This window comes from Mustela lutreola, chromosome 6, assembly GCF_030435805.1.
Source record: "Mustela lutreola isolate mMusLut2 chromosome 6, mMusLut2.pri, whole genome shotgun sequence".
Classification (NCBI taxonomy): Eukaryota; Metazoa; Chordata; class Mammalia; order Carnivora; family Mustelidae; genus Mustela; species Mustela lutreola.
Window position 1 is genome coordinate 124475555 of NC_081295.1, and position 8781 is coordinate 124484335.

Sequence of the window (8781 nt, forward strand, 5' to 3'; positions counted from 1 at the left end):
AATAAGAGAAAGGACAAAAACCATATGGCCATTTCAATAGATGCAAAAAAAGAAAAGCATTAAACAAAATACAACATCCATTCATGATAAAAAAAATTTTCTCTGAAAAGTAGATCTAGAGGGAACATACCTCAACATAATAAGTAAAGGCTTATATGAAAAACCTACAACTGAAATCATACTCAATGGTGAAAACTGAGAGCTTTTCCCTTGCAGTCAGAAACAAGACAGGGATGTCCACTCTTACTACTGTTATTTGACATAGTACTAGAAGTCTTAGTGTCAGCAATCATACAACATAAATAAAAGGCATCCAAATAGTAAAGAAGAAGTAAAATTCTCCCTATTTGCAGATGACATGATACTATACATAGAAAACCCTAAATACTCCACCACAAAACTACTAGAACTGATAAATGAATTCAGTAAAGTCGCAGGATACATAATTAATGTACAGAAATCTGTTGCATTCCTATACATTAAGAATGAAGCAACAGAAAGTGAAATTAACAAAACAGTCTGGTTTACAATTGTAACAAAACAATAAAATATCTAGGAATAAATTTAACCAAATAGGTGAAAGACCTATACTCTGAAATTATAAAACACTGATGAGAGAAATTCAAGACAATGCAAAGAAATGGAAAGACTCATGTGTTGGAAAAACAAATAATGTTAAAATATCAATAGTACCCAGGGGTGCCTGGGTGGCTCAGTATATTAAGTATCCGATTTGTGATTTCAGCTCAGGTCATGATCTCAGGGTTTGAGATTGAGCCCAGTGTTGAGTCCCAAGTTGGTCTCCCTGCTCAGTGGGGAGCCTGTTTCTCTCCCTCTCCTCCCTCTTCCTCTGTCCCTTTCCCAGCTCTCTTGCTCTCTTTCTTTCTCTCTCTCTCAAATAAATGAAATAAAATATATTTTAAACTGTCTATACTACCCAAAGTAACCTACAGACTTAATGCAATCCTTATCGAAATACCAACAGTATTTTTCACAGGTCTAGAAGAAGCAATCCCAAAATCTGTTTGGAAGCACCAAAGACCCTAAACAGCCAAAGCAATTTTGAGAAAGAAAAACAAAACTGGAGGTATCACAATTTCAGATGTCAAGTTATATTACAAAGTGGTAGTAATTAAAACAGTATGGTATTGGCATAAAAATAGATCAATGGAGGGGCACCTGGGTGGCTCAGTGGGTTGATACCTCTGCCTTTGGCTCGGGTCATGGTCCCAGGGTCCTGGGATCGAGCCCCGCGTCGGGCTCTCTGTTCAGCAGGGAGCCTGCTTCCCTTCCTCTCTCTCTGCCTGCCTCTCTGCCTACTTGTGATCTCTGTCTGTCAAATAAATAAATAAAATCTTTAAAAATATATATAGATCAATGGAATAGAAGAGAAGCCCCAGAAATAAACCCACAATTATATGGTCAATAAATCTTCAACAAAGGAGGAAAGACTATCCATTGGGGGAAAAGTCTCTTCAACAAATAGTGTTGGGAAAACTGGATACCTACATACAAAAGAATCAAACTGGACCACTTTCTTTCCTTTTTTTTTTTTTCTTAAGATTTTGCTTGTTTATTTGACAAAGAGAGAGATGGGGAGAGAGCAAGCATAAGCAGGGGGAGTGGCAGAGGGAGAGGGAGAAGGCTTCCCACAGAGCAGGGAGATCCATGAGATCCCAGGACCCTGGGATCAGGACCTGAACTGGGGTTGAAGGACCTGAATCCAGGACCTGAACCCAGGACCTGAACTGAACTCAGGCAGACACTTAACTAACTGAGCCACCCAGGTGCTCCCAGACCACTTTTTTTCACCACACACAAAAATAAATTCAAAATGGATTAAAGACCTAAATGTGAGACAGGAAACCATCAAAATCCTAGAACAGAACATAAGAAGTAATTTCTCTCACATCAGCCATCGCAACATTTTCCTATACACATACATCTCCTGAGGCAAGGGAAATAAAAACAAAAATAAACTATTGGGACTACATTTGAATAAAAAGTTTCTGCACAGTGAAACAATCAATCAACAAAACTAAAAGGCAACCTACTGAATGAGTAGAAGGTATTTGCAAATGATGTCTGATAAAGGGTTAGTGTCTAAAATATGTAAAGAACTAATACTACTCAACAGTGAAAAATAAATAATCCGATTAAAAGCAGACATGAACACTCATGTTTCTAAAGATGACATCCAGGGCCTCCTGGGTGGCTCAGTCGGTTAAGCATCTTCCTTCAGCTCAGGTCGTGGTCTCAGGGTCATGTGATCAAGACCCACATGGGCTCCCTGCTCTTCGGGGAGCCTGCTTCTCCCTCTCCCTCTGCCTGCTACTCCCCTTGCGTGTGCTCGCATGCTCTCTCTCTCTCTGTGTCAAATAAATAAATAAATCTTAAAAAAAAAAAAAAGAAGGTATCCAGATGGCCAACAGACATATAAAAAGATGCTCAATGTCACTCATTATCAGGGAAATGCAAATCTGAACTACAGTGCGATGACACTTCACACCCATCAGAATGGCTAAAATAAAAAACACAAGAAACAACAAGTGTTGGCAAGGATGCAGATAAAAGGGACCCTCTTGCACTGTTGGTGTGAATGCAAACTCGCGCAGCCATTGTGGAAAACAGTATGGAATTTCCTTAAAGAGTTAAAAATGGAACTACCCTTGGTTCCAGTACCACACTACTGTGTATTTACCAAAAATACAAAAACACGAATTCAAAGAAATACATTCATCCCTATGTTTCTTGTGAGATTATTTATAATAACCAAATTATGGACACAGCCCAGATGTTCCATTGATAGATCAATGTACAAAGAAGAGGTTGTGCATATATATATACACAATGGAGTATTATTCAGCTGTTAAAAAAAATCTCACTATTTGCAATGACATGGATAAAAATAGAGTATTATGCTAAGACGGCCTGAAAAATACAATTACCATATAATCTCATTCATGTGAGGAATGTAAGAAACAACAAACAAGCAAAGGAAGGAAAAAAAGGGAAAGAGAGGGACAAACCAAGAAATAGACTCTTAATTATAGAGAACAAACTGATGGTTACCAAAAGGAGGTAGGTGGGGGGGATGGGTGAAATAGAGGGTGGGGATTAAAGGGTACACTTGCCATAATGAAAAAAATAAAAATAAAAAAAATAATAATAAATAAATAAAACACACTCAAAAAAGCCAAACTCTTCAAGGGGCCACGAAACCCACAACTTCAAGGAAACAAACTCCTGGCTATGCAGAGGAGGGAGAGGAGAACGCTTTTATTCTTTTTTTTTATCCTTAAGAGATTGTTACCATAAATTCACAATGAATTGTCCTGCCACACACATACTCTTTTGAATTTGATCCTTTCTCAGAATATGATGTCTTTTGGGAAAGTTACTGTGGAAAATCAGTAAGAATCATTTATGAAGGGGCACATGAGTGGCCCAATCAGTTAAGCCTCTGCCTTCAGCTCAGGTCATGATCCCAAGGTTCTCCGATCAAGTCCCACATCAGGCTCCCTGATCAGCAGGGAACCTGCTTCTCCCTCTCCCTCTGCCTGCCGCTCCCCCTGTTTGCGCACACTCTCTCTCTTTCTCTGCCAAATAAATAAATAAAATCTTTTAAAAAATATTTCAGTCCAGGGGCGCCTGGGTGGCTCAGTCAGTTAAGCGGCTGCCTTTGGCTCAGGTCATGATCCCAGGGTCCTGGGATCAAGCCCCACATCAGGCTCCCTGCTCCCTCTCCCTCTGCCTGCCACTCTGCTTACTTGTGCTCTTTATCTCTCTGTTGAATAAATAATAAAAATTTTTAAAAACTTTTTCAGTCCAATTTAGACAACAAAATGCATATATGACTATCTGAGAAACTATTTGAGAACAACTCAAGCCAATGAATTTTATGGAGCATCTACTTAAAAAGTTAACAGTTTCTCATAACCTGCTAGGAGCCAGGCTCTGCAATAACCTCGGAATACTGCAACCAAGCAGAGAGGCCCCCTGCCCTAGGGAGCTCAGAAGGACAGACATGAAAAATACAGGAATGAGGTAGTAACTCTTACAAAAGGGGGAGCACCGGCTGCCACAGGAATGGAGAGCCAGAGGATGAAACACAGGATGGGTATCAGGGAAGGCCTCCCTCAGAAATGGACATTTAAACTGAGACTTAAAAGTAACCAAAATACAGGGGCACCTGGGTGGCTCAGTGGGTTAAAGCCTCTGCCTTCAGCTCAGGTCATGATCCCAGGGTCCTGGGATCGAGCCCCGCATCGGGATCTCTGCTCAGCATAGAGTCTGCTTCCTCCTCTTTCTCTGCCTACTTGTGATCTCTGTCTGTCAAATAAATAAATAAAATCTTTAAAAAAAAAAAAAAGTAACCAAAAACAAAGACATCTGAGCTGGCAGAGGAGAGAAACTGAGTTTATTGCTTCCTAGGCAAGGGAGAGCCATGTCTCCCCAGAAATAAGTTCAGCGGTCTCTCCAAGCAGAAATTGAAAGGGTAAGATGTAGGTCCAAAAGGGGGAAACCAATAAAGGAAGACTGAGTTCGAGTCTCTGGCTCCAGTGGGGGTTGTACACTCTACTTTGTAATCGGTCCTCTTCAGGTCTCGGTTCTCAAAAAGGCAAGCAGCTCTCAAAGAGATCCAAGACAGGGACTGTGATATCTTGGGGGACTCAGAGCCAAAGCAGGCAAAACCATATCTATTTGCTCCAAGGCTAGATAGATTTTTCCTTACAAAAGCTAAAAATGGGAGTAGGACAGGCAGAGAAAGAAAGGAAGGTGATGGAGGGCTCAGAGCTGCAGAGAATGGAACAAGTTAAAGGAACCAAGAGAGACTAGAGATACAGAAGCATGGAGGCAGTGAGGGTAGGGGCTTAGACAAAGCTGGTAAAGCAGGCTGGGTTAAGAAGGGCTTGGTAGACCATGTGCTGTGAATGAGATTGTGTGCCCCCAAGATTCATCTCTTGAAGCCCAAAACTTCAATGTGACTATATTTGGGGATAGGGATGAGGTCTGAAGAATGGGCCCCTAATTTGATGGGGTTTGTATCCTTATAAAAGGAGAAGATACAAGGGATCTCTGTCTTCTCATGTACACACAGAGAAAAGGCCATATTTTCATATGTCCCAAGGGGGACAGTGGCCACCTACAAGTCAAAAGAAGAGGTCTCTGATCCTTTTGTGGTTCGCAAGAATGACGGTTGGGTGTTCATGCCATTGTGTGACATGTGCCTTTCCGAAACCTTATTACAACCTTGGCACACTGCCTTCCTGATGTGGAAAAAAAAGAAGAGGCCTCAGAATTAAACCTCATTGCTGACACCTTGATGTTGGACTTCCAACCCTCAGAACTGTGAGAAATTTCTGTTGTTTAAGCCACCCAGTCTGCAGTATTTTGTTATAAAATAATATGCCATATTGGTAATTTTGAACTAAAAACTCAATGAGGCTTTTTTTTAAAAAGATTTATTTAGTTTAAGGGGCTCCTGGGTGGCTCAGTGGGTAAAGCCTCTGCCTTTGGCTCAGGTCATGATCTCAGGGTCCTGGGATAGAGCCCCACATAGGGCTCTCTGCTCAGTGGGGAGCCTGCTTCCCCCTCTCTGCCTGTCTCTCTATTTGTGATCTCTCTCTGTCAAATAAAATATTTTTTGAAAAAGATTTATTTAGTTATACGAGAGAGCAAGAGCATGAGCAGGAGGGACAGAGGGAGAGAGAATCCAAAGCAGACTCCACACTGGCCGAGCCCGATGAGGAGTTCAGTCTCCTAACCCATGAGATCAGGACCTGGGCCGAAACCAAGAGCCTGATGCTTAACCAGCTATACCCCTCAAGGCTTTAAGCTGGGGATATACATGCTCACAGTTAGGCCTGTGGAGGCTCACCCTGGCTGCAAAATGGGGAAGGAATCTGAGCAGGACAAGACTAAAAGCAGAGACACAAGGTCAGAGGTGAGTGTGGGACCCAGGCTAGAGAAAATGGAGGCAGGAAGTATGGTGAAGGGGAGTGGAGGAAAAGCAGACAGACTGGACAAACCTTTACAAGGTAAAATCAGCAGGACTTGGAGAATGTAAAGAGGAAGGAGGCAGATTCCAAAGTCCCTTAAGATATAGTTAAGATACTATACTAAGTCTTGGACTGGGAGTCTCAAGACTGAGGCTCTAATCTCAGACCTGCCACCAATAAATTACTCGGTGGCTTTGACCAAGTCACTTTATTGCCCTTTACTGCTTTAGTTTCCTTACATTACAGAAAGAGCTGGAAACCCATGATTCTGTGAAGTAAATGTGCTAACAAGGACAAATTAAAGCCATTGCATCATCTCCATCAAGGTTAGTCTGGGGACTCTTCCCCATGCTTTACTTAATACTATTGACCACATATACTTATAACTGACCATCAAGGACATCTTAGAATCTTCCACCTTACTTGTCTGTCTCCCTCAAAAGACTGAGGACTCCTTGGGGCAAGAACCAGGTAACCTTTTCCCAGAATCAGGTCTCGTATGGTGACTGATTTATTATATTTGTTAAATCGATTATATTAAAGTGCTGAGAGGACAGGTGTATGGTTATTCTAGGAAGGTGTCTTGGTGCGATGTGTTGTGTGTTTTCTGTATACGGGGCGCTGTGGTAGATGCTAGGTCCACAGAGTAAACAAGCAAGCAAGTCATGGACCTTACGTCAAGTCAAGCAGCTTAGACAGACATTAAACACATGAGGACAAAAATGATGGTTTATTTCTAGTTGTGGTAAGTGCTACAAGGAAAAGTACTGGGTACTCTGAGTGTATAATAGAGAGACATAACTTGGGGGTAGATGAAAGGTTTTCCCGAAAGAATGACCTTTATGATTACACACATGGGTTGATTTACTCACAGAATGAAGAGGGAAGAGAAGAAGAGAGGGGAGCAGGAAGAGGGAAGAGGGATGGAGAGGGAGAGTGACTTCTAAGTAGAAGGAATAACAAGCATGCATGGAGGCCTGAGGCAGGAAGGAGTTCTGGTGAGGAGAATACTAGAAGGAAGCCCACCAAAATGGTAGTGTTAGTTAAAATCAGGTTGCAGAATCGTGGGTTCTTTCCATTTTCTTCTGTATACATTTTTCATTTTACAGATTTTCACCAACAAACATGTATTGTTTTAGTTATCAGGGGCAAGGGAACAGCATTGTTAGCTTAAACAAAATAATAAATGATCAGAGAGAATGAATGTCATGGGAGGAGGAAGCATATTCCAGAAGGATTGGGAACGTAAGCGGTGAGTAATTCCTACGTGGGAGAGAGCAATAAGCACATTGGTGGGACTGGAACAAAGCAGCCAGGGTGACTCACAAATGAGGCAGTTGAAGCCAAGTCCACCAAGGGCCATGAAGATGAGGCCAAAGAGTGGGGGTAAGATGAGAAGTTACAGGGAGTTACGTTCAGGGGGCTTGAGCAGAGAGAATACAGCTTTTAGCAGAGGCAAGCAGGATGGGGAGAAAGCAGAGGCAAAAAGACCCCCTGAGCAGGCCCTCCAGGGCTGGTGCTGGACAGCGAGGACCTGATGAGGACAGTAGTCCTACAACACAGAGCCGGCTTTGGTCCTCTGTTACTTCCCAGGTTGGGCTGCCCCATGCTTTCTGCCCGTACAACGGAAGTGGAAACGGTGGTTTCCGAAGGACCTTCCTGATCTGCTATCTCTGAGAAAGAAACTGCTAGCCCAAGGACATTTCTAAAAAGATAACGTCAAAGATTGGCTTGGGTGGAAAGGGGTGTAGGGCATAGGATAGGCAGGGGATGGAAAATTGAGATCTGATATAAGTTTTAAGATCTGTTCCCACCCACTCCTGATCATGATAAACACCCCTGCCACCCCGACTGTGTCCATCGCCAGAGTTCCCCCCCGCCTCTAGGCTGTGAAACATGTTTAGGGCTGGGATGTGAGTTGAGGAGGGGGTGGAAATTGGCTCCCCAACTCTCTCTGAGCTGGACGCACAGGAATTGCTTCAGCTGCTTCCCTTCCAGCCGTCCTGTTCTTCCTCCGTAGTTACCTCACATCACCCTCTAATTGCTCCACCTGAAAGCTCCTGGGCGTCTCCCACTCCCTCACACTCCTAACAAGAGTGCTGCCTTACTCCCTGCTAGCGCAGAGAGACAAAAAGCAGCTTCATCCTGGCCTTCCAGCCCATGAGTTGAATGCAGCCTTAGAGTCCCTGGCCCATGACTACTCTCCTGAGGAAAGAGATACAAAATTACATTAAATCATCATATTAAGGGATGCCTGGGTGGCTCAGTGGGTTAAAGCCTCTGCCTTCAGCTTGGGTCACGGTCTTAGGGTCCTGGGATTGAGCCCCACATTGAGCTCTCTGCTCAGCAGGGAGCCTGCTTTCCCCTCTCTCTCCTGCCTGCCTTTCTGCCTACTTGTGATCTCTGCCTGTCAAATAAATAAAATCTTTTTTAAAAATCATCATATTAAATGGGTGTATCAAATTCAGGACCAGTCAGTCGGTCAGTGGCTAAGGGATCTCTGTTCGTAGCCTTGGTGTTGAACCTGTGCTGTTGTGAGTATGGAGGAAGCAGGGACACTGAAGAAACAGTCCCAGTCTCCACAGGTTTTATTTGCTCTTCAGAGGCATCCAGTTCTTAGTAGAAGCAACATCAACCCAGCAACCCTGGGTTCATGTTAACCACAGAGCTCCTGCTAGGTCATCTGGGCTAGCACACTTACCAGTCTGTTCTAAGCCTCAGGTCGTTCCTTCCATTGCTGTTGTTATTGATGGTTGTTGAATAAAGGGGCTGGTCATAA

General features: G+C 43.1%; 1 non-coding gene across 1 annotated transcript; it reads left to right on the forward strand.

The window, feature by feature from the left end:
* The first annotated feature begins 5172 nt into the window (after positions 1–5172).
* On the forward strand, positions 5173–5276 carry LOC131835006 (small nucleolar RNA U13). Its single transcript, XR_009355086.1, has one exon. It is a non-coding gene; the product is annotated as a small nucleolar RNA U13 (small nucleolar RNA).
* The last annotated feature ends 3505 nt before the right edge of the window (positions 5277–8781 follow it).